A 27,514-nucleotide genomic window follows, 5' to 3' on the forward strand; every position below is an offset into this window, starting at 1 on the left:
TCTCGCGCTGACGATCACAGGAAAGGAAAGCGTGTTTTCATTTCATCAGAGTTACTCCCAATGCGGCAACTAATGACGTCGGAGTGAGGTAGCAGATGTCAGCAACAGCAGCGGTTCCAAACGCTAGCGTGTAGCCGCTTTTGCCGGCGTTGCAGAGGAGCGTGTACGTGTTTAACCAAAACAATCCCAGCGCGTCCTTCGTGCTCTAAAAGGTACCGCGTACCTTTACGTAGTTAACGCTTACCAGCGTCAATGTCCAAGGATACACAAGACAACATGCCACGGTTTTGCCTGGGGGAAATATGGCGTGATGGGTCCTCAAGTAGCGCTACGTTGTGCTGCTGCATGCAGGTAATTTCCCAGTTAATCTGTAGCGCGACCTCGCGCGTGCCCAACAGGAGGGTGGTGGGGAGGCACGAACCAGCGCGTCATCGCGCTATGACCGCAGAAAGTCGTACTCGACAGCACGGTGTCAGGGAGTATTCAGGGGATGGTACATCAGAAAACAACGATCCGTAAACCGGGGTAGTCCAGAAGCAGGTAAGGCAGGTTACTTAGCACAGAAATAGGGCGTGGCTCCAACAGGAAACAAAGCCAAGCACCTGGGAGTGGTTGCTGCAGGCTTATAAACTGCGCCTGTCAGCTGATCTAATCCCATTGCAGTCTGGGAAGGCACACAAGTTCTACACTATAGGGGTGCATTATGGGATGAGTAGTTGTGGAATTAGCAAAAAGGGTTTCATGCAGGAATTTCTACCTTTAACAAGTCTAACCTTGAAAGAATGGCTGACTGAATAATAACCTGTTGAATGTGGGGATCAAAAACTCTAAGAATATGTTTCAGCCCATGTAGAAGCCCAACGCATGTGCCTACCACCGAATCATGACCTATTACAAATTGCAGCAATCTGACTTAGTATGATGAGTTGCATCTAATCCAGTGCTGGACTTCTACATGGAGGTTTTCCTATGCCCTGCGATTGCAAAGAAGGATCACCTTAGTCTTATTAGGGTTCAGTTTAAGATAATTATGCTCCATCGATTGCTAAATGCCAAGTTGACGGATGTGAAGATTAGTCTTTGGGAATTAATGTAGCTAGATGATGAATTGTATACGATCGGTATAAGATATCACTTTTCAGCCAAAGGAGCGAATAATCTTAGACTGAGGTTGTATATAAATGTTGACGAGCACTGAGGAAAGTAAGAAACCACGAGGTACACTCAGAGAATAACAGCTGTCAGCAGATTTGAAGTGACCAGGTTGTACGCAATATCCTAGGCCATCCAAAATTGAAGGAAAACCATTTTAAAGCACCCTTCGAGGAGCCATTTTCCTTTAGACATTGGACTAGGATAGCATGGTTCACCACGGGGAAGGCAGAAGAGAGGTTCAAATGGACCAATTAAGATATTAAGCTATGTCCTGCTTCACAATGGCCTTAAGCTTCTCTGCTGCCAATATCAGGGCTGCCTCAGTCTCACTTCTGGGATAGAATCTTAATTGGCAGTGGTTTAAGATGTCAAAATTCTCTAGGAAAAAGACAACTGTGGGGCTATAGTTTTCTCAAGGACTGAACTCATGTGGGAAGCAAGGGAATGGAATGATAGTTGCCAGAATCGTCTGCATTTAATTTGGACTTGGTTAACGGAGGCAATACATCCCTTTTCTAAACTGTGGGAACCTACCCTTCAGGTAGAGAGATGTTAAATAGATTCACTACTGTTATGGGTTTTGCTGTTTCCAACAACTTCCAGATGAATGTTCAAAAAGGGTTTTTTTAGACTTATTTCTTCCATCTCTCTAAGAGAAATAGGGGCGAAATAGACTTAAAAGATGCTGCACTCTTATGAGAGGAATTAATCAATCAGGTATGCTTGTGGAAGGGATTACGTTTTGCAAATATGTTTTTAGGTGGATTTTGTGCTTGATGAAACTAGCTGTGGTTTTTAAAATGTCTTGCTTAACAGTCCTTCTTTGTGGCTTCTACTTGGCAAAATATTGCTTTAAATTTGTACAATGACATTGCCATTCTAGAGGGCTACTACATAGCTGTTTCAGGCCTCAGCTTGCATTAAATCAGACACTGCAAACTGATCTTGGCTTTTGAGGTTTTGTAGGAGTGTGGCTCTCCAATTGACACCAGCTCATTGTGGAAGCCACCTAGATCAGAGAGAACAAGCATTTACAATGCAATGGTCTCGGCATTGTTAAAGTTAGAGCTATTGGCATTGCTCATGACATTATTTTTGTTTATGTTTTTGTTGTTGAAACATTTAAAAGAAACTGCATTGTCATTTACAATGTCAATAGCTTAATCACTCTCAAATGCGAGACCTATTGCATTTGCGCCCACACACAGAGCAACACACACAAACCCACCCACACATAGCCACACACACAAACCCACCCACACACAGAGCCACACACACAGAGCCACACACACAGAGCCACACACACACACAGAGCCACACACACACACAGAGCCACACACACACACAGAGCCACACACACACAGAGAGCCACACACACACACACACACAGAGTGCGACACATACACACAGAGAGAGCCACACACACACAGAGAGAGCCACACACACACACACACACACACACACAGAGAGAGCCACACACACACATAGATCTAGACACATACACATTGATCTTGGGAGCCAAAGCAGAAGTGGCACCCCTTCACCTCCTGTTCAAATGTTAACTGGTCTCTTTGTTGCTTATGGCTGTACTTGCGTGTTAAACTGGTACTAATGGTGTAAAACCTTCGTTCATGCAGTATTAATATGTAAAAATGACAAACTAATTGAGCAATACCATCACAACATGCACCACATTATGATGCATAATGTGCCTTGCTGTGCCCCATAATTTAGTCAATCCTGCAACATAATTGGCTCCTTTCCTGTTGCATAATTCAAATGGCTTTTATTTATGCTTTGGTTTTTTAAACTTTAATAAAACGCATTGTCATTTACAATGTTAATAGCTCAAATTCGGGTAAAAGCGAGACCTATTGCATTGCAAATGCTTGTTAGAACAGCCGGTAGGACCCGGCCCACTTAAATAGTATTCCCTGTTTTGTTTCCTGTCCTTCGATTGGGACATTTCTCATGGTTGAGGACGAGGGGCGTAGAGGTAACGAGTTGCTCTCTCCTTCATCAGTCCTGTGGGATGCTCGTTCCTCTGTCGCTACTCTTGCTGGTACCGTAGGTGTATATCACCTTGGCTGTTTATAACCAGAGCACTGACAAAATCAATAGGTGTTGCTTAAAAGCTTGAAAATGGATCTGCCGATGCTATTGTTAAAAAAAAGCTAACGACAGAATGTGTTCTAAAAAGCTGTATAGAAACACCAGTGACTTAATCCTATGCTCGTCTCACACGAAGAGTTCAGAAAAATGGATTATAACTTGTATCTACTACAAAATATTATTTTAAATAAAAAACACTGAAAATACGCCACTATTCGGAGTAGTTTAGCATAGTTGCGTCTCACCCTCATCTCCTAGGATTTTATTTGTGCTCCGCTCCTGACGATAAACTGTAAACATACTCTGGGTAGTAACTCATTTCCTCTGCTGGCGGGCAAGATACCAAACATTTTTCTCCCGTAAACCGCCTACACTGGGGAATAGTACTAGTATTTCAAAATCAATAGGGCTCACGCACACAAAGCGGACCATGAACTAGAGGGCGTTTTGGTTGACAGTGGTTGAGTGAGCAGGTCCCGAACCTTTGGAAGTGAACACCTGGGAGCCGCATGTGTCACTGCGTGGTTAATCGCTACGGGGCGTGAGTGGCGTTACATAGCTAACTCGGCTCGCGCCAGTAACAACAGTGGTGTTTCTAAATCCCGCTGATCCCTACTAAATAAAAGTATCTTATAGGATATCGCTCCCTTTCATTACGCTGGGAAGGTGCAGTTACCATGCTTCGAAGGTAGCCGAGTTTCTCCTTCCCCCCTTCGTCCTGCGTCTCCAGCTGGGGAGATCAGCAGCAGAGATCTCGGTCAGAGAATCGGACGACACTGCGGAAGTAAGCACGGGCCCTTCTTGCAGCAGCCATGACTGTCCCTCTGACCGATGGCCCGCGGAGGAGGAGTGTACTTCTCTACATGCACCGAATAACAGTGACGGACGCAGGCAGTGACACTAAAAAGGGACTAAGATAGCTCTCGCCAGTGTTGTGTAAACCTGTCCGCCATGATGTGGCGGTACTGGTGCTTGTCTTAAGTGACCGTAAAAAAACGCTTATGAAATTAGTTCCGTTGGAGTTTTTAAAGTACGTCATCGCAAAAGAATTAGCGTAAATAGGTAAAAATATTTGGAGGTTTCTTTACAAGCCCTTTGCGCAGCTGGTGAGTCACTTAATCCCATGTTAAGGTGAGTCACTTAATCCCATGTTAAAGTGACGCACTGGTGACGCAAGGGGCTTGTAGATATGCCCCTAAATTGATGGGTTGATCCTCCATAAATTAAACTGCGACTATTTAGTTTTGCGAAAATGAGTTGTTTAGTTGATGCGGCGCTCTTCAAAAGCACCAAAATCCAGATTCCAAAATTGCTACAGTGTTTATGCAAAAAAGAGACTAGGTTTAGTGGCCTATATGATTCGTGACATGAAATACGATAATGAATACTTCTAAATACTTCGGAAAATTCCGCTTACCAAATGTGACACTGTCACGCCTGTTTTACAAACATTCCTTTTCCGTGAAGTTTCACATTTAAACATCATCGGTACGGGCTAGGAATTCACATCATGCAAAGTGGTAATGTTTACAACAAGGCGTCCGTCAATGGGTGGCACCGAGGATCAGAGGCCCACCGCCTTTCTCCGAGGCAGAGCAGAAATGCCTCGGAGAAAGGCAGCGTCCTTTTCGGATTCGGGGGCGTGTTTTGCTGTTGTCTCCTCCCTGAGACTTCTCGCAAAAAACACGCCCCCCGATCCGAAAAGGACGGGGCCTAATCGGAGTGACTGACCTCTTCTCCAGTGGCTGGCCAGCATTTACGAGGCCAGCCAATGGAGAACAGGGGAGAAGAGGGGCGGGTTCAAGCCCCTCTTCTCCAAGTCATTAAATCTCGGAGCGAGACTGCGCAAGCGCAGCCTTCGCAGCCGAGACCTAAAAATAGGGGTGAACAGGGCAAAAGGATGAGTTTCTAACACTGCACCAAATATATCAACCACTAGGACAAAGAAGAGACAACGAAAACAGGGGATGTAATACACCCAAGCCAACTTCTATGGGTTTTTATTTTTTTGCATATTTATATAGCGCAAACTCGACCCAAAGGTATTGGAGCGCTTTACACGAGCACCGTATTTACATTACACATTCAGGCACGGGGAGATTAAGTGATTTGCCCAGAATCACAGGATGTGGACGCGACCTCGAGGCTCGAACCCTGGTTTCCCGCACCAAAGTCAGCAGTTTCAGCCGACCGACCACTACCTCTGGTTGGGTCTCTGGGGCTCAGGCAGGTGGGTTGCTTCGCGTTGGTGAGCCAAGGTCCGAGCAATTCCATTGTTTTTTGTTCTTTTGTTAAAGACAGCCTTCATTTCAGAAGACTAACATCACCAGTGCGATACAACACAAGCATTTACAATGCAATGGTCTCGGCATTGGTAAAGTTAGAGCTATTGGCATTGCTCATGACATTATTGTTGTTTATGTTTTTGTTTTTCAAACATTTAAAGAAACAGCATTGTCATGAGCAATGCCAATAGCACTAACTTTACCAATGCCGAGACCGTTGCATTGTAAATGATTGTTTATTCTTCTAATGTTGTTAAAAAGAGTGTGTTTGGGCAGATATACATTTTTGTCAGTAAAGCCAACCCCCAACCACAGAAGTTTTCTTAAATCCTGAGTTTGTGCTACTCCAGACCAAATCCTCTTAAAATATACTGCCCACCAGTATGGATGGAATGTGATTCCTACACTTTGTAATCCTCGTCGGCTTATGCAACATTCCCTATACAATTATTTACATACGTATATGATTCATTGTCTCTGTATAATGTGTGCGTGATGTAAAGTACTGTGAGTCTGTACACTGATATAAGTAGTGCTATACAACAAAAGTAATGCATATGAGAGAGAGCCAAATTTCGGGGGGGGGGCTGAAAAAGATTTCGGGGGGGGGGGCTAAGTCTTCCAGCCATAGGCAGAGTGGCTGTAAGAAGGGGCGAAAACGCAACAAAAGCCTCATTAACGAGTCTTTTAAAGACCTGTTAAGTACCCGGGTCCGTCTGCAAGTAGACGGACGCCAGCCCGCGAGGCTGTCTCAGCCGGGCTGACACACGTGACGGTGGGGGGGGCTGAAGCCCGGTGAGCCCAATGGGTGTTGTGCGCCTGCTATGAACACAGAAGTGTCGGACAGCGTGTGGCAATCCACGGAAGGCCAAATGTCTAAACGAACAATCACGGCCGCCAAGCCCACTCTCAAAAGCAAAGGTAGTCTCGGTAGGGATCGAAAGTATTTACACAAGGTTCCCGTTTATGAGCGTCTCTCACGAGCTGCAAAATGTTATACATAAAATAAGTTATACAGTGGAACGAAATCACTGAAGAGTAAAGTAAAATAAACACTCTCTCACAAGGGATTTCTGATATCAGTCTTCCCCCTCCCTCTGCCCTCCCGTACCCAGCAGTGTCTCTCAGATCTACCCATTCCTCTCCAACGTGCAGCGTACCACTCACTCCCAGCTCTCCGCCCTCTCTCCTCTTTCTGCCTTCATTCTCCCCTCCCGTACCCTGCAGTCTCTGTCGCCGGTCTCCAGTCTCCTCCTCCCCGCAGCGCCCCGCCCTCCCCGTCAGCCGGTTGGTGGAGGAGGCGGGCCCGGCATGTTCGAGGGATGATGCTGGGCTCCGGACAGCAGCAGGTTCCCGCTGCATCACCTGGTCTGGAGGAACCGACCCCTGGAGCTGGAGAAAGAGCTCAGCGCGCGGCAGGTGGGTGAGCGCGAGGGGAGGGCGGGGCGCGGCCATAAGGCATGTGTGTGTGGGGGGGGTGGGGTGGAGACGGGGAAATACTTGGGAGGGTGAGTGAAAGCAAATCTGGAGCCGCAGCCTGGGCTGGGGATGGGGGCGGCGCTGCGTCTCTCCTCCCCTTGTTCCCGATGGGGGGGGTTGGGGACCTCACACACCGGGATGCCGAATCCTTTCGGAGGCTTGCACCCACCTTGTACAACGGGAGTAAAACATACAGGAACAAATAAATACAAAAAATGCTACTTTGTAACCAGCCTCAGCTTGAATGTAAAAAGTTTCTTGGAGTCTCCACAAACTTTTTCCTCGGTCACGTCCTGGGCCCCTGTGACGCTTAGAAGGAGGAGTTTAGCGCGGTTTGCGGGGAGGGGCGCCGCTGGGGCTGGGAAAGCAGGGAATGCTCCGAGTGGGGGTTGGGGGTGGTTTGTCCGGAGTAGGTGCTCCAAGTGCCCGATGAATGGCGGCTGTGTTGTTTGGAGCTGGAGTTAGGAGACTGTGGTACGGTCTGGTCCGGTGTGACCAAAACCGGCGGCGCGCGGTTTGAAGAGGCCTCTGGTGGATCGTCCCACAGCCTGCAACCCAGGAGATTAGTTTAAACTAGTCCTTAAAAGGTCAAGGGAGGGCCCGGGGGAGGCCAGAACAAGCACACCGCTGCCTTTCTCCGAGGCAGGCAGAGCAGAAATGCCTCGGAGAAACGCAGCGTCGTTTTCGGATTCGGGGGCGTGTTTTGCTGTTGTCTCCTCCCTGAGACTTTTCGCAAAAAACACGCCCCCCGATCCGAAAAGGACGGGGCATGATTGGAGTGACGGGACCTCTTCTCCAATGGCTGGCCAGCATTTACTAGGCCAGCCAATGGAGAACAGGGTAGAAGAGGGGCGGGTTCAAGCCCCTCTTCTCCCAAGTCATTATCTCTCGCGAGCGAGACTGCGCAAGCGCAGCCATCGCTAGCCGAGACCTAAAAAGAGTCTGTTAGCCACCATGCTAGAATATAGATTGGCGAGTGTACCTCCACATTAAACTTGCATCAGATTTTAGTAGAGGGAGATGTTTTTTCAGCAAGACTTGCATGAGTGTGGATGTAGTAAGGTAATAAGTATTAAGAAGTGATCAGTCCATTCAAGACACATTATGTTGATGATACTCACAAGCCCTGGCAGGGCTAATGCTAACACATGTGTGTACATTGCAATGTGCATGGCCTCTTGGCACTAGTTGATATAAACCTAAGTTGTCCATAGTTCATGTGAATTCTTGGGCTCACTTGTTAATGGTGTCATCAGTGTGTAGATTAAAGTCATCTAACTCCGCCTCATTTCTATGACACATGGACACACAGATAATTATGTCACTATTGTTAAGTCGAGTTGCAAGGTGCACTAGGTGGGTGGTAGGCTACTACCCCCATGCATGAGAAAAAAAGGTGTCACAGAGTAGTAAAAAAGCAGCAGCTCAGCGCAAGTTGAAACCAACTGTTATCACTATAAAATAAATTTTCCAACAACCAGGAACATTCGATTTAAAAATGATCAATTCATCACAAATACAGCTTAAAACAAAGTTGGGTGATAGTATAAGAATCAATCATAATGTTGAAACACTAAGAGGCGACAAATGTACATAATAACACATTTAAAATAGGGTGTGGACCACAACTCAGAGGAAGGCAACCAATAGATCTTGCAAATATCAGCAATCATTTTTAGCAGAAACCAGCTGAATACAAAAAAATAAACATATAGATTAAAAAAAAAACAGCAATGTTAGAGATATCAGCATTTCAGATGGATGGGCGGCACCAAAGCTTAGAATAAGCAATAGCATATAAATATCGGCCCATACGGAGCTCAAAACAAAGCCCTGATATATGGAGTCTCAACGTTTCATGGCACTATAAAGAAGGCTCCTCATATCATTAATAGATTAATACTCATCAAGAGTTAAATATTGTGCAAATTACAATGGGTATCTAAAACATCTGCTCATAAAGGACAATCTACTGACAATCCAGACTAACCACAATAGTGCCGATGTTGATAACCTTTGACTTTACATACTTAATTGCTATCATTAGTAGCAAATTTGGATTTTATGCAACACATCCACCTTAAAGATTTGGCTATGAGAATTGCGCAACAGGTTGAGAGGTCCGTCATCAGAATTCTCAGAGCAACACTGATTTGTATAGTGCACAAGTTCTTGCCTGTCTGCACTAGCCAGACCTTACGAGGAACAGCGTAAGCAGGACAGACAAACAAAATATGTAGGTAGGTTTCTGCATGTTCGATGCAAAGGGGGCACATGTTATCTCCCCATGGTAACCATTTTGCTGTAAAGGTTTTTAGGGGAAGGGTACCCCCTCTGAATTGGAAGTAAAATTTACGATCAAGGGGATTACTTATAATGTCCCAATAGAGCTCAAGATGAGGGCAAGGTTTTTTAAGAATAACAGCTGTCAGCAGATTTGAAGTGACCAGGTTGTACGCAATATCCTAGGCCATCCAAAATTGAAGGAAAACCATTTTAAAGCACCCTTCGAGGAGCCATTTTCCTTTAGACATTGGACTAGGATAGCATGCTTCACCACGGGGAAGGCAGAAGAGAGGTTCAAAAGAACCAATTAAGATATTAAGCTATGTCCTCCTTCACAATGGCCTTAAGCTTCCCTGCTGCCAATATCAGGGCTGCCTCAGTCTCACTTCTGGGGTAGAATCTTAATTGGCAGTGGTTTAAGATGTCAAAATTCTCTAGGAAAAAGACAACTGTGGTGCTATTGTTTTCTCAAGGACTGAACTCATGTGGGAAGCAAGAGAATGGAATGATAGTTGCCAGAATCGTCTGCATTTCATTTGGACTTGGTTAACGGAGGCAATACATCCCTTTTCTAAACTGTGGGAACCTACCCTTCAGGTAGAGAGATGTTAAATAGATTGACTACTGTTATGGGTTTGCTGTTTCTAACAACTTCCAGATGAATGTTCATAAAAGTGTTTTTTTAGACTTATTTTATGCTCTGTGGGCTCTCTTCCATCTCTCTAAGAGAAATAGGGGCGAAATAGACTTAAAAGATGCTGCACTCTTATGAGAGGAATTAATCAATGAGGTATGCTTGTGGAAGGGATTACGTTTTGCAAATATGTTTTTAGGTGGATTTTGTGCTTGATGAAACTAGCTGTGGTTTTTAAAATGTCTTGCTTAACAGTCCTTCTTTGTGACTTCTACTTGGCAAAATATTGCTGTAAATTTGTACAATGCCACTGCCATTCTAGAGGGCTACTACATAGCTTTTTCAGGCCTCAGCTTGCATTAAATCAGACACCGCAAACTGATCTTGGCTTTTGAGGTTTTGTAGGAGTGTGGCTCTCCAATTGACACCAGCTCATTGTGGAAGCCACCTAGATCAGAGAGAAAAAGAGTCTGTTAGCCACCATGCTAGAATACAGATTGGCGAATGTACCTCCACATTAAACTTGCATCAGATTTTAGTAGAGGGAGATGTTTTTTTCAGCAAGATTAGCATGAGTGTGGATGTAGTAAGGTAATAAGTATTAAGAAGTGATCAGTCCATTCAAGACACATTATGTTGATGATACTCACAAGCCCTGGCAGGGCTAATGCTAACACATGTGTGTACATTGCAATGTGCATGGCCTCTTGGCACTAGTTGATATAAACCTAAGTTGTCCATAGTTCATGTGAATTCTTGGGCTCACTTGTTAATGGTGTCATCAGTGTGCAGATTAAAGTCATCTAACTCCGCCTCATTTCTATGACACATGGACACACAGATAATTATGTCACTATTGTTAAGTCGAGTTGCAAGGTGCACTAGGTGGGTGGTAGGCTACTACCCCCATGCATGAGAAAAAAAGGTGTCACTGAGTAGTAACAAAGCAGCAGCTCAGCGCAAGTTGAAACCAACTGTTACATTGTTTCAGACAATGATCTCTTAAGTACTGCACCACCCAGACGCACTGCTGTGTTGTGAAATAAAATCCCATAGCCATCTGAAATTGCATTGGCTGGCACAGAGGAGCTGTCGAATTGACAGGTTTCAGTCAAGGCCAAGAAGTTCAAGAGGGTGTCATCATAATCATCTTCTAGAAGCTTTATTTTGCATTTACAGCATAAAATACAAGTTATCACTATAAAAGAAATTTTCCAACAACCAGGAACATTCGATTTAAAAATGATCAATTCATCAAAAATACAGCTTAAAAGTTGGGTGATAGTATAAGAATCAATCATAATGTTGAAACACTAAGAGGCGACGAATGTACATAATAACACATTTAAAATAGGGTGCGGACCACAACTCAGAGGAAGGCAACCAATAGATCTTGCAAATATCAGCAATCATTTTTAGCAGAAACCAGCTGAATACAAAAAAATAAACATATAGATTAAAAAAAAAAAACAGCAATGTTAGAGATATCAGCATTTCAGATGGATGGGCGGCACCAAAGCTTAGAATAAGCAATAGCATATAAATATCGGCCCATACGGAGCTCAAAACAAAGCCCTGATATATGGAGTCTCAACGTTTCATGGCACTATAAAGAAGGCTCCTCATATCATTAATAGATTAATACTCATCAAGAGTTAAATATTGTGCAAATTACAATGGGTATCTAAAACATCTGCTCATAAAGGACAATCTACTGACAATCCAGACTAACCACAATAGTGCCGATGTTGATAACCTTTGACTTTACATACTTAATTGCTATCATTAGTAGCAAATTTGGATTTTATGCAACACATCCACCTTAAAGATTTGGCTATGAGAATTGCGCAACAGGTTGAGAGGTCCGTCATCAGAATTCTCAGAGCAACACTGATTTGTATAGTGCACAAGTTCTTGCCTGTCTGCACTAGCCAGACCTTACGAGGAACAGCATAAGCAGGACAGACAAACAAAATATGTAGGTAGGTTTCTGCATGTTCGATGCAAAGGGGGCACATGTTATCTCCCCATGGTAACCATTTTGCTGTAAAGGTTTTTAGGGGAAGGATACCCCCTCTGAATTGGAAGTAAAATTTACGATCAAGGGGTTTACTTATAATGTCCCAATAGAGCTCAAGATGAGGGCGAGGTTTTTTTAGAATGAAACGCCCAGTTAGTGTAGTGCTATCACTCGTTCTAATGGTATTTTGCCGCACCATTTCCCTATATCTTTCCTTTATAGCTTCTTTAGATAGAGCCTGCGTGCTTGATGGTTTATCCCACAGGTTTGCCTAGCCCATAGCTGTCACTGCCCCTTTAATGTCTCTGAGCCAGCTTATTTTATGGAAACAGTCTGCCTCGATAACATCCATGAGGCCACTTGCATAGACGATCAGTTTGGGGGTGCTCCATATCCTGCACCAGTATAGTATGGGACAAAGCCTAGCCTATCAAGGTCGACCAGCGAATTCCTTCCTAGGTCACTAAGCAGGGGAAGGGGAGGGGTACTTTTGGGGAGACTAGTAAGTGTTCGTAGAAACCTATTTTCAGCAGATGCTAGCTTAGTCAAGTTTTCAATCCCCCAAAGCTCCCACCCATACAGGACTGAGCTCACCACCTTTGTGTTATAAATCTCTAATGCAGGACTTACCGGTTTTGTCAAAGATTTTCTAAATTCTTTTCCTAGAGCTCCAGCCAATTGGCATGTTTTATTGCCATTGTTTCGATGTTGGGTCTCCATTTCATCTTTTTCTCCAGAGTAATGCCTAAGAAAGTAAAGGCTTCCACTTGCTCTAGAGGCACACCCTCCATGATGATTTTACCTTTAAACGATCGGTGTTTGTTAAAGATCATAAGTTTTTGGCTGCGTTAATCATTAACCCTCTGAGCTTACAGAAGTCTTCAAATGATGCCAGCGCAGGCTGTAACCTGCTTGTTGTTTTTTAAATGATTAGCGTGTCGTCGGCAAACATTAGAATGGGTACCTTAGAGCCTGCTAGGGTCGGGGCATCCGTGGGTATATGAGATAAGAATTTAGCAATCTCATTAATAAAAAGGGAGAACAGCCCGGAAATGGGTCTGTGATGTTCCCTTGCGTATATGAGTAAAATTATTCTTGTGGAGGCAAGCTAAGAGGGTTAACAGGTCCATCTGCATGCCCAAGTCCCAGAGCATCTGCACTGTTACGGCCTTTTGATCCTTGGGACGCTTGCCCTCAGAATCTATGCAGCTGGGCTGACCGACCATGGCGGCCCTTTAGTGATTACTCCCTTCGCAGGGACGGTTGATTCACTCCATCCCCAGGAATCCTTTTGCCGCATCCATTCTCTCTAATGTGGAGGCCACGCGCCCACTTGACCATGAGTAGCTTGCCGTGATAACCCCTCCACGGTACCCGCCTCCCCCCTCGCCCCCCCTTGTCCTGAGGAAGACCCCCATTAAGGTTTTCACTGATACCTATAAGGCTTTGGGGTCGAAACGTCGACAACCTTCTAAATCTGCCAGCTCACGCCTCAGTCAGAATACGTTCACGAAGGCTCTTGAAGCATGGCGATGTAAAAATTGTTGACATTTGTTGTTTTGATTGTGGCTCTATGTGGAACCCGTAAATCCTTGCACGCTAATTCACCGACCCTCTCCCCCATCCCTTCCCCCTCACTTGTTGGGACACTTACGTCTTCTCGAATAAATTATGTAATGTTTATGCAAGGAACAATTTACAGGTTCATTGTGAATAAACAGTGTACATAATTGATCGTTTGACTTTGTTTATGCTTTCTCAATTTTCTTACCTATTGTTTTCTTTCTTTTAATGAACGTGTACTGGGACCCCTTTCTCAATGTACCGCTATACACCCAGGTCACAGGGACATTTATTGAGTATACCCTTCTCTGTAACAAGTCCCAGAGCAGCACCCAGAGCTTGCTATGGGACACTAAATCAAAAGCCGATTTCAAGTAGACGAAAGCGGCATACATACTACCTTCGCCAAGCATCACTATTCGCAAAACTTGATCTATTGTGTTTATATGCGCACGAAATCCAGCCTGGAGAGGAGTACGAATATCGTTATCTTCTATCCACTCTAGGACCTTTCCTAAGACAAGACGTGCTACCACCTTTTGAATTGAATCAATGAGACTGATGGGTCTAAAATTCCCGGGAAGAGATCTGTCGCCCTTCTTGGAAACTGGTATAATCTCAGCCCCCCTCCACAAGTCAGGGATGGGGGCGCCCTGGGAGATGGCATTTGCTAATAGTATTATGTACCTGCCCCACTTCTCCTTGTCATATAGTAATATGTCATCAAGAACGCTATCAATGCCCGGGGCTCTCGTGATTGCGTTAAGAGCAGCCTGGACGTCTGCTGGCTCAAAAACCAGGCCTGCGATATTCCATTGAAGTAGGGATATTTGATGTGATGCTGAGTGTACTGCTGATGGAATACCAACCCCAGAGTCTGTATTCCCAGCTATCGGTCTCACCGAACTCCCCCCTAAGATGAGGCATGTTACCTCTGGGCTGGAAGTTGCGCATGCTGGATGACTAGTGGAACTAGCCTTCTGTGCCATTGGTGGGACCTGACATAATGAGAGGGGGTAAGTGTAGCTGTCAATCATTTTCCCTTAGTGGCAATTACCTATTGGCAGAAGGTAGGGGGGGGACATTTTTTAGCCTGTATGGTTGACTCTGGGAGGCTATGCTTGATGGGCATGTTCATTTTTGCCAAATGGTGAGTACGTAGATCAGATGCCACCAAGTTCTCCGCTAGGTCTTGATTGTAAAATGTACGTGCTATCGCATCCATAGGAGACCCCCTTACTGTGCATCTTTTAGCCCCTTTTACATCTTCCCTTATGACCGACCGACAGCCCCTTACATGTCGGTTCCATTGAATGCTCTTCTTTATTAACAAACCCTCGTCTTCTGTTGTTAAATTGGATAGGAGTTTGGGGACAGTAGTTAAATAGACTGTTTTTCCCTTATCAAGTCAAAGGAGGTAGAGAAATGTTAAGTTGGGACGATGTCGTGAGCCTACTCTATTGTTTACGTGCCTACTCGAGGGGCCGCTTATGCTGCTTAATGCAGAATGATATGTGCCCCTGCCCTCTATGCCATGCCTAATATTCCCCTTTGGTAACGTACCCATCTGACCCTGACAATTCGCTGCCCATGTGCCCCTGCAATACCAACAGGTTGTTTCCCTGTTTGTTTTTTCAAGTGGTGGATATCAAGAAGTGCCATAGATAGAGAGGATGTGGTCCGTCGGCTAAACTGCCGACTTTGGTGCTGGAAACCAGGGTTCGAGCCTCGAGGTCGTATCCACATCCTGTGATTCTGGGCAAATCACTTAATCTCCCCGTGCCTGAATGTGTAATGTAAATACGGTGCTCATGTAAAGCGCTCCAATACTTTCGGGTCGAGTTCGCGCTATATAAATATACAACAAAAAAAAAATAGAGAGTCAGAAAGGCTACTGACAAGGGTTTTAAAATCTTTTAGATCCTGGACAAGGTCCTCGACCTTGGATCTAAGGGGCTTCTGAGGATGTTCCTTAGTAGATAACTCTTTTACCGGAGTATTAGAGTGCTTGTCTCTATTTATTGATGGGATTATACCTGGGAGGAATGGATTAGTTCCCAGACATGACTTCTGTCTTGTGTTGTACATACTGGCTTCCCGACCCGCAACAACTGCAAGACCCCCAGGGCTGTTAGAAATATCCTGGGTACCAAGCTGGTCCTGAAGCACTGTGAACCTATTACTGCAAGGGAAGTCATCAGAGAGTATTAAAATTATATTATCATCTTCAATAGGGGGAATTGGGGGCGCGGGCAAAGATGTGGACTGCTTTCCTCAACCTTTGGACTTGTTAAACATGGCCGGTATCTGCCTGGTGCCGACGGGACTACAATGGTCTGAGGGCTTACTCATAATAGCTGGGTCAAGGAGATCCTCACAATTGGACAATAAGCTGTCTATGCGATCTAGTACTCCTTCCTTGACTGCCGGGCTGCAGATCATGGCTTTCTTTTTTATTTCTTTTTGTAAGCATCACCCAACCGACCCTCAGCGGCTTTCCGCTTTCCCATAATGCTTACTTATCACCTAATATTTTAAGATCTTACAGAACGAGTTGCCCAAATGTACCTTTATCCGACCGACCAATCAATCAAAGTCCTTTTGAGCTGGATGTCAAAGGAATACGAGGTGGTGATCCAATCCTACCACTTCCATGCACAAACTCGAAATTCACAGCAATGTATCACATCTCACATCTGAGTCAGGTTTTAAGTATGGCAACCCCAACTGCTTCTAGGTCTCCGGCAAGCTCTGTCCGAAATATGGTGGGAACCTCTCCTGCTGTGTGCTCTTTCGAAGCCAGCCAACCAAGAAAGTGGGCCCAGCCCAGCCTCAGGCGGCCGCGGACGGGCGTAGACGGGCTCGCCCTACGCCCGGGCTTTGCCCGGTCACGGCCTGCGGGAGCCCTGTGCAGATTTTATGCGCCTTCTGGTGCTCTCACTGCTGCGGGACAGCGGTGATGGTGGTGGTGGCATGAGAGCCGCTTTGCAGGCTGGGACTTGTGGTTCTGGGCCCCTGCTGGCAGCAAACAAACAACAAACGGGCTCCAGTGCTGCGTGAGCCCTGTGCAGATTTTAAGTGCCTTCTGGCACTCTCGCTGCTGCTGAATGGCGGTGATGGCGGTGGTGTGCTGAAAGCCGCTTGGCAGGCTGGTACCTGGGGCTTCCGGGTTCCTGCTGGCAGCAAACAAACAATAAACTCAGATTTTATGCACCTCCTGGCGCTCTCGTTGCTGCGGAATGGCGGTGATGGCAGTGGTGGCATGAGAGCCGCTTGGCAGGCTGGGACTTGTGGTTCCAGGTCCCTGCTGGCAGCACACAAACAACAAACGGGTTCCTGCATGTGGGAGCCTTGTGCAGATTTTATGCGCCTCCTGGCGCTATCACTGCTGCAAAATTGTGGTCATCGCAATGACGGCATGAGAGCCGCTTGGCAGGCTGGGACTCGTGGTTCCGGGCCCCTGCTGGACAACTTGTCCGTGGAGATGATGCTGTTCAATAGGGAGCCAGTTAGCAAGTCATGTAATTTCCATTGATGTTTAGTGGAGGTTTGGAGGCACAGCATAAATCCACATGCTGCATGCCTCTTACTTTAATCATTATTTACAAAGGTGATTATAATTTTAATAGGATTAATTTGGTAGACATGAATAGCATCTCATTAAATGTTCTTCCTGGTGCTTTGTGGATCTGAAGGAATAGCCTTATTGGGCCCAGTGCACCTACTGGGTGGTTTTATCATCCTTGGGTACCACTAGTCTGATGCATTGTGAATTTACAGTTTTGATATTGTCCTTCGCCATGCTTAGGAGAGGAGCCTACTCTGGTATGTTGGATGCTAAGTCTGTTTGACTATGCCTGTAACTGGTCTGCAGTCTTATCTCCTTCCTTGATTATTCTTCACGGGTTGGTGCTCTTCAGGAGCTAGGCTCGCCTGGATTATCCATCCTTTCCTATGCTCTCCTGTGTTTGTCCATATCATGGTTGATCAGTTGGTGGCTTGGGTCTTCATCTGGGTTCTGAATTTCTCCGTAAGGGATCCTACTGTCTCTTTTTGATCCCATCTCCCTTGTTTGAAGGGTATGGGGGTGGCTGAATTGTGGTGGGTCACTTTCAGAGACTTACTGATCTGCTTGTGTGTGACGGTGGTGCACATACATCATGTGGCCTTCTCACCTCTGGGGAATTGGTTCCTGCCCCAGTCTCTATGCTTCTTGGGTGTTTTGGTAAGGAATTCAGTCGGCCTTCCCGTGCTTATGGGGAAGGGGTTTGGTCAACAACTTTTTCTTTTTGGCCCATGGGCTGCATTTTTTGGATTGGAGGCTTCTTGGGGAGGTATGTGTTTTGATGTGGTTGAGCAGCTGCTAGCTTGATTTTGCTAGTTTTTCTTTGATTTCTTTGGTTTCTACCCATTGCCTCCTGGCCCTCACAGGTCTTGTCTTTATACTGAATGTAGCTTCCTGGTTGCTGTCACCTCGCCTTTCAGATAATACAGAATCTCCCACATGGTGAATCAAACCCAATGAAGCAGGAGACATAACACACCAACACCTTTATAAAAGGGTTTTATTTTACAGAATGCAAAGACTCTCTTTTTAGAATAAGGCTTGGGTTTTATTTTACACAATGCTCTCTAATAGAAAGGCTTTCCCAGATGCCAAAATTAATCACATTCAAATACACACACACATATATATATATATATATATATATATATATATTTTTTTATGCATTGAATAATAACACACTTGGTAAATGCAACAGTTAAATGCATGAATAATACCACGAATCAACAACCAGCAAATAATATGAGATAACAGTCAAGAAAATATAATATGGGACATCCTGCAAGAGATCAGAAGGATATATATATATACACTAGATGCATCAAATTATTACTTCTGATGTGCACCTCACTCAGTCACACATAACAAAGAAAACACCTCAAATGATCAAAGCCATTGGTCACACATCACAATGGCAATAATCAAAACTCAAACACCTCAAATGATCAAAGCCACTGGCCACACATCACAATGGCAATAATCAAAGCTCAAACATCTCAAATGACCACAGCCACTGGAACCACGCATCACAATGACAATAGTCAGAACAAATCACCTCACCCGATCGTTCACTCGACATCCTTGCCAATTCTCGCTGGGGGGCCCGTTCACAGCTGGCTTGGACTCTCGACCGAGACTCAAGTTCCGTTTGTCTTACAGCAGTACGTCTACTCTGTAAGTGAGCACCCAACTCAACTGTCAACAAATCCCAGCTTTAGAGTCTCAAAACTCGCACTAGAAGGTTCGAGAAACCTTCCCCCTGCGCCAATGGAATCTTACTAGGACTGGCCAGATTAAAATCAAGCATTTCATGGCAGGAAGGAGTTCCCACGTTCCCTCTACAGTCTCGCATGTTCCAGCCTTTATCTTGTCGAAGCTCACGTAAGCCTTCCAGGGTACATTAAACAATCTCTCACAAAAACAATCCTTGAACGTGATTAACCCAAACAACTTGCAAGCGTGGCTTTGCGCGCAGATAAAGCTCAAGCCAGGCAGAGTCAGAATTCAGGATGACATGAGGCCATGTCAGATCCAATAGTAAGAACCTCATAATACTTCCAATGTACAACACAATGCACATTTGTGCACCACTGCTTATAGCATCACATACTTCATCTCTCAATGTACAACACAGTGCACATTTGTGCACCACTGCTTATAGCATCACATACTTCATCTCTCAATGTACAACACAGAGCACATTTGTGCACCACTGCTCCTAACACTGTACTTTGAAACCAAAAAGTACATTCCACACCTCAGTCTCTCTCTCATGCTTCCAAATGCACATCCCAAACTGTTCTACTCTGTGACAGCTTCCACTGAAAGACTGCAAGATTACAGGAAATAAACCTTTAAGAGAAGCAAGGCATATGCAGGATGTTGTACATTCAGGCTAGGATAAAACACACTAAAGTCAATTTAAAATAATGATAGTCAAAGGTCATCACAGGGTGCCAGACCACAAGAGTGCCTCTAGCACTACATTCAACCCCATGACCTTTGACTATCATAACATATATATATCAAAAAACTGAACTTCTTAACTGAAAGCAAACATATGATTGAAGCACATGTTAAAAGAGTGACATTATAGACTCGTGTGCTGAACTGAAAGCACAAATATAATTGAAACACACATAAAAACAGTGAAATCATAGAAGCATGTAACAATCATTTTAAAGCATGTAATAATACCTCATGCATATCTGGATATTCAGCAAGAATAAATGTATGATGGATACACAAAATGGATGCACAAATAGAATCAAGCATATGAATGCTCCTAATGTCACAAATGGCTAATCCTGGAACTTCTACTGTTGAAGCAGCCACATTTATATGATTTGTGCCTAAAAATAAAGGCAACATCATCATCTTTAAACTGAAAAACATCTTCTTCAATTTCAATTGCACAATTCTTTTTCTTCAAATTGACCAGCATTTACAGAACAAATAATGTCCTTCTGTGTGAAAGGCACACTGCCTTCTTGCATTCAAAATTATAACTGTGAGCATTTACTTCATGTTTATATTAGTCCATGATGAGTCGCTTGGTTAGTTCGTCTGGTTTGTCCAGCCAAAGGATGTCAGCTTGCGCTGTTCGGCGATCACTCCAGGGTTGGGGGGGGGGGGGGGGAGGTGGGGTCCCACACCCAAGCACCTACTCGCAGGATAGGGACATCAGGTACACCAACACGTCGCAGTATGATCTGGAAAAGAAACAAGCATTACTCTTCTTGCAAAACATATTTTTTAAAAAGCGCTCATTTTCCTTTCTCTGTTTTGAGTCTGAAGGCACAATATTATCATTCCTGTCTGCACAGTTCTCTGCTGGCTGTGGGGAATTATCTGAGAATTCTACCCACACTATGGCCTCTGAATTCTTGGGATTGCAGTGAATTTCTCCTTTTCCCTGCACAGTAAGAAGGGCTGGGGCAGTCTCCTTCCTGAATATTTTTCCACTTACTGCTGAATATGTGCACCCTTTATCATTTGGCATAAGCCCAAGGCAATCCATCTGCTCTGTCTGCTCTGGTAATTTTCCTTTCTTCAACCCGACCCTCACCTTCTGTGGGACAGGTCTTCAGTGTGCATACTGACACATAGGAATCACAGTTCTAAGTAAGTCTAGGTAGGATATGCAACCCTTCATTCTCTGCCCACCTGTTTGTATGGTCTTTCTTATCTAGGTGCTCGCACATAGTCATGCGCACCAAATCTGAATCGTGTGTCACCCCCTCTGTCGCCAAGATTTTAGCCTTTTCATCTGTAAGGGAATTAAAGGTACTGTCTAGTGAATGTATAGGACCATGAGCATACACAGTAGCTGCGCTTTGTAGTAACATTTGCCACTTCACTGTGGAATCCTGTGTCTCAGGCACCTCAAGCACCACCCTGGACTTTCTATTGGGATCTGCACCAACTGTTCATGCAACACTGCAGTTTCTGTCTGTATGTACCACTTAATCACATTTGCGTCTTCCCATTGCATTTGAGAAAATTCAAAAGTCAAAATCACATTATGTCTTATTGTCACCTGCCCAGTGTCTGTCAATGTGCAAAAGCACAAAAGCATCTGTATTTGTCCTGTATCTGTTACAATGCAAGCAAAATATTCTCCAGCATTTGAAAATGTTTCAGTCCACAAGTCTAAAAGCATACTCTTCTTTCCTTGTTTTTCACAATTACTAAAAGTAACACACTGCCCCTGAACTGGCACACATAACTTACTGTCACCTTTCTGTATTGGCCACATGTTTGAAACACACTGCATAGTCTGTTGTACAGATTAAAAAGAAGATTTCTGCATTTCTTTTTTCACAGTAGTGTCTCTCCATATGAAGCTAGGTTTGTCATTCACTGACATGTCTGATTTAGAACTGCAACCAACGATCGCTAATTCTAACAGGCTGGTTTGTTTATCTTCCTGCACGTTTACATTTTCTCGGTACAAATTCATTTCTGGCTGAGGAACGTCCTCGAAAGAATTAATTAAAACCTTCTGTGAAACCTGCAGATTAACTGGCAGCATCTCTACCACATTTTTCACAAATGAATCACCCTGGCTATCTGAACAGCCTGGTAAAACAAACGGCTTAGGAGCTTGGTACATGTTTAACTCTTTTTTTCAAAGACTTGTTTTCAAACTGAGCGTCAGCTAACTCTCTGCAACTCACTACATTCTTTTTCCAGTTGTTCACATTTTTGATACATGCTAAGCAATGCATTCAAAATTACACCACTATTATTTTCTGAAATATCAAATTGTTTTCCCTCTTTAAAAGAAGCAATCTCCCTCTCAAATAACTCAGTTGGCATCTGGAACTCTGCAACTGAACACATATACATTTTTTAGAGCATCTTCCCTTTTTAAAAACTGCACTTTTTCGAATCCTCGAGTGACGCCAAACATCTTGCTTTGCCTTTCTGATAATACAGAATCTCCCACACGGTGGGTCTAACCCAACGAAGTAGGAGATATAACACAGCAACACATTTAGAAAAGGGTTTTATTTTACAAAATGCAGACTCTCTTTTTAGAATGAGGCTTGGGGTTTTATTTTACACAATGCTCTCTAACAGAAAGGCTTTCCCAGATGCCAAAATTAATCATATTCAAATACGCACACACACACACACACACACATATATATATATATATATATATATATATATATATATATATATATATATATATATATATATATATATATATATATATATTCACTGAAAAAACCATAGGTTTCAGGGGCGTTATAGTTAGCTGGACTTTTCACTTTCATTTTTGATACATGCTAAGCAATGCATTCAAAATTACACCACTATTTTTCTGAAATATCAAATTGTTTTCCCTCTTTAAAAGAAGCAATCTCCCTCTCAAATAACTCAGTTGGCATCTGGGACTCTGCAACTGAAAACATAGACATTTTTTAGAGCATCTTCCCTTTTTAAAAACTGCACTTTTTCGAATCCTCGAGTGACGCCAAACATCTTGCTTTGCCTTTCAGATAATACAGAATCTCCCACACGGTGGGTCTAACCCAACGAAGCAGGAGGTATAACACAGCAACGCATTTAGAAAAGGGTTTTATTTTACAAAATGCAAAGACTCTCTTTTTAGAATGAGGCTTGGGGTTTTATTTTACACAATGCTCTCTAACAGAAAGGCTTTCCCAGATGCCAAAATTAATCATATTCAAATACACACACACACACACACACACATATATATATATATACATTCACTGAAAAAACCATAGGTTTCAGGGGCGTTATAGTTAGCTGGACTTTTCACTCGTACAAAACCATTGAAATTCCCCCGTTATAGTTAGTTCAGCTAACTATAACTCGCGCGCCCGCAATGCACTGCTGATGACGTCACATATTACATCACTCATAACATGGTCAGTGACATCACTCATGACATCACTGATGAAAAAAAAGAAACGCAGAAAGAAGCAACAGAAGTCCTCAAAGACGAAGAAAAGTGCCGGAAGAAGGATAACGTGCAGAAAGAACAAACAGAAGAGCAGAAAGAAGCCTTGTTGCAAAATCATCCTGTACCCTCAACTTTTTCAGACGGATACTGGTGGTAACTGAGTCTGACTAACCAGTCCTAGAGCCAGTGCTATGTTAAAAGACACTCAGAATACAGTGAAAACACCTACATACACTAGGGAACACTATGCGTTGGGGTCCCCCTGTGATTAGCATGAACTCCTCTGTAAGCCCCTAGTATATAATAGGGCAGGGGATTAAAACTACCTCTTAAAACGCGCCACAGGGCGTGTTTGCACACGTCACCTCAGGCCCCGTCCCCTCCCTTCCCCACTGTTTAAACATGCCGTGTCGCCGTTTTTAGTTGGGAGATTAAGTTCATTTGAATCCTGAGGGTCCCTAGGGTCCAACTAGCCCACTAGGTACCTCCAGTAAGCGCCACAGAGCTGCGTTGCAGAGAGGTGTAAAAAGTGGCACGGCCTGGACCACCTCTCTGCAACGCAGCTCAGTGGCGCTTACTGGAAGCACCTGGTGGGCCAGTTAGCCCCCAGGGGCCCTCAGGATTGAAGGGGAATTATTTTCCCAACTTAAAAAGCGCCGTAGGGCGCGTTTGCACACGTCACTTCAGGCCCCGTCCCCTCCCTTCCCCACTATGTAAACACGCCCTGTGGCCACTTTAAATTGGGAGATTAAGTCCCCTTGAATCCTGAGGGTTCCTAGGGGCAAAATAGCCCACTAGATACGTCCAGTAAGCACCATTGCAGAGAGGTGTAAAAAGGGGCGTGGCCTGCACCAGCTCTCTGCAACGCAGAGCAGTGGCGCTTACTGGAAGCACCTGGTGGGCTAGTTGGCCCCCAGGGTACCTCAGGATTGAAAGGGAATTATTTCCCCAACTTAAAACGCGCCACAGGGCGTGTTTGCACACGTCACCTCAGGCCCCGTCCCCTCCCTTCACCACTGTGTAAACGCGCCCTGTGGCCGTTCTAAGTTGAGAGATTAAGTCCCCTTGAATCCTAAGGGTTCCTAGGGTCAAACAAGCCCACTAGGTACCTCCAGTAAGCACCACAGAGCTGCGTTGCATAGTGGTGTAAAAAGGGTCGTGGCCTCAGAACACCTGTCTGCAACGCAGCTCCCTGGCACATACTGGAGATACCTGTTGGGCTAGTTGGCCTTCAGGGACCCTCAGTATTGAAGGGGAATTAATTCCCCAAATTACAACTGGCCAGGGGACGCGTTTGCAGAGTGCTGCAAGGAGGGGGCGTGGCCTCCGGCGCGATGCTGGTCTTTTATTTATTTAATTTTTTTTAAGAAGGAGGGCTGTGTGGCCCCCCTTCTTTTTCTAATTTATTGGCCCTGGGGACCCCATCCCCCAGGGCCTGCACCCTCATTTTTTTTGTTGAAAAAAATAAATTTAGAAGGGGGCCGCGTGGCCCTCCTCCCAAGGCCTTAATCGGCCCTGGGGACCCCAACCCCCGGGTCATGGCCTTTTTTTTTTTTCAATTCTTTAGGAGGGGGGCTGCGTTGCCCCCCCCTCCTTAGGCCACTTATGGCCCCGGGGACCCCATCCCCCGGAGCCAGCCTTTGTTTTTTTTTATTTTTAAAATAATATATTTATAGAAACACCTAGGACATGCTGAACAAACCCTATGTACCTATCACCATGACGATTTGCGTGATATTCATTAAAAGGCGACTATGCATACAATGAATCCACGTGGAATGTATTTACACCGCTAGTGAAGCTCTGACGTGTCTGACGCCCTACCGTGCCTAATCCCGGCGCCCCCACCGGTGGGTACTCTCCAAGCAGACACCCTTGTCGTTTATTTATACAAACATGGGTAGCTATTGACGGGAACATTTAATACACACGCACACCAAGCCATTCAAAGGGGTTTCGACAAAAATTCAACCAAACTATGCAAGAAACCCCCCTCACGGTTAATAAAACACACATCCACCGCCGGATGTGTAATACTTTTTATTTTACTCTCTGGAAAAGAGACGAACCTCACTTGAGAGTCACAGCGTGCTCCTGGCTGAGGCCAATGCTGTGTTACACCCACCAGTGCCCGCCGAGTGCCACACACCGCTGTGTTGTATTCCACCAGCTAGTGTGTATGCTATGATACTCTCTAGCCCATGTGCACTGTAACACCACCCCGTGAATATGTCATGCCACACTTGCCTTCGCACGGGTTATATTGCGCCATCTAATGTGCCTTCCTCGATGCCTATGTTATAACGCACAGCGCTATGCCATACATATTACAATCAGAGATCCATATCTTTGTCACAGTGCATATGCAACGTTACACTCCCCAGCACATATTTTATATTACAACTTTAGAGACTAGTTAGGTTACACAACACTGCCCTGTGCATATTACACTGCAAGGCGCATATCGCATAGCACGCGCTAGTGCCTGTGCTATCTTGCGCTCTCCAATGAATCTGTCATTGCGCACAATGTATTGCATATTATATTTCACGCCCCGGTTCATCTTATATCACACTTTTTGGTGCATAGTTTATACCATATATTATATCTAGTTTTTATTTTCAATCGTGCTCTCAGGACTATGTTCTATATAACACTGCGTCCACCTACCCTTTTCACAGGCATTACATTTTGCGATGGGGGGGTGGAGGGTCAGGGGGTGTTTCTGCAAAGTGAGCCCGGAGTCACAGTCACAAACGTCCTCTTCTTCCTGAATAAAAGTGAGATTATGCTGCATACTTGTTCATATTTTAAGTAGTTCGCACAGACACACATTTTAAAAACAATAAAGTTCCTAATACCCACCTTCTCTGAACAGTTAGCTTGCTGCCCCATCCACCTCCTCCCTATCCTCTGTTGTCTGAATCCATGGACAAGCCTCCTCCCTCTTGCCATGCATGGTCTGATGTGCAGCCACTGCCCTCCATTTAGCATGATCTACCAGTCCACTCCTCCTGCCCTCCATTGCCCAATTCTATGGCCCATCATTGACCCTCTGCTAAGCCTCTGTGCTTAGCTTGCTGCCCCTATTCTCCTTCCCCCTGCTCTCCGATGTCTTTGTGCATGCCCCTGCTCCATCCTTTTTGCCCACCATGTTCCATGGACCTGCCACTCCTATCTACTCTGAGTGTTCTGTTGAGCTGCCACTCCCCTCCCACCTGCCCAGCATTGTCAGGTGACTGTAACCTGTCCCTGCCACCTTCACCCTGCCTGTCCACATGCCATGCCCCTATCCCCTTCCTCCTGTCCTCCATGGTCCATTTTACTGCCACACCCTTATGCCCTCCCTGGTCTGTTGTGCTGCAACTGCTCCTCCTGCCTGCCCCGCGCGGTCTGTTGTGAGGCCCCTTACCCTGAACTCTCTTGTCTGTGCCCAGGTCCTGACCCTCCCTTCTATCCTCCATGGTCCTTTGTGCATGCCCCTGCACCCTCCTTCTTGCCCATCATAGCCATTGTGCTCCCACTAACCCTCCCGCGAGCCATGCATGGTCTTCTGTGCTGTCATGGCCCCTCCCACCTTTCCTGTGTGGTCAGCTAGCTGCCCCTGACCCCCTCCCACCTTCCCTCGATTGGTCTGTGTGTATGCCATCATAGTCTCACTGTTGCTCTCCATGGTGTGTCTTGTTTCTAGTGCCCATCCTGCCAGACCTCCATGGTCATCTTGCTGCTCCTGCCCTGCCCCCTTGCCCCCAGCCCTCTGTTTCCATGTGCAGACCCCTATTCCCTCCCTCCTGGCTTGTCTGTTCCATTGTAATGCCCCTGATCCGTCCCTCCTGCCCTTTATGGTCTGTTATGCTGCAGCTTTCTCTCCTGTCTGTCCATTATGGTCAGCTAGCTACCATTGCCTCTTCCCCTCTGTTCTCTGTTGTCCATGTGCATGGTCCTGTCCCCTCCCTATTGCTTTCTATGGATTGTTGTGCTGCACTCCCATCCCGCATGCCCTGTGTGGTGTATTGTGCTGCTGCAAACCCTGATGCCTGCACTGTAGGGTCAGTTTGGTGCACCTCTCCATGTCCCTCCTGTCCTCTGCTATCCGAGTCCATGTCCCTACCCCAATTCCTCCTGCCTACCATGATCCAATGTACCATACTTGCGAACATTTTGAACTTGGTAAGAGGGAGATTTTGAAAAAAAACCTGGGGTATTGATTTTCCCCTTTGAGTTCCATTGAAAAAGAGGAGATTGTAGACAGGAGACAGATCAAATAAAGCCCATTTGAGCTTAAAAACATTGGACGTTTCTTGGCTGAAACAGGTCTGTTGGCATGTATGGTTGTATTACCACTGCCTCTTCCTTCTGCCCACAATGGTCTATTATATTGCCACAGCCTGTCATGCCAGTCCTGTATTGTTGTTTTGTTGCCCCTGCCCGCCTTTCCACTGCCCTCCATAGTCTGTTGTGCTACCACTGCCCT

At 45.2% G+C, this 27,514-nt stretch overlaps 1 long non-coding RNA gene across 1 annotated transcript in view; it reads left to right on the forward strand.

Moving 5' to 3' along the window:
* Positions 1-311: 311 nt before the first annotated feature.
* Positions 312-27,514, forward strand: part of LOC146805400 (uncharacterized) — a 113,477-nt gene continuing 86,274 nt past the window's right edge. Inside the window, exon 1 of the long non-coding RNA XR_014967840.1 lies at positions 312-351. This is a non-coding gene — a long non-coding RNA (uncharacterized LOC146805400). The remainder of the gene's footprint in view (positions 352-27,514) is intronic.

The sequence above is a fragment of the Triturus cristatus genome, chromosome 8, assembly GCF_964204655.1.
Source record: "Triturus cristatus chromosome 8, aTriCri1.1, whole genome shotgun sequence".
Taxonomy (NCBI): Eukaryota; Metazoa; Chordata; class Amphibia; order Caudata; family Salamandridae; genus Triturus; species Triturus cristatus.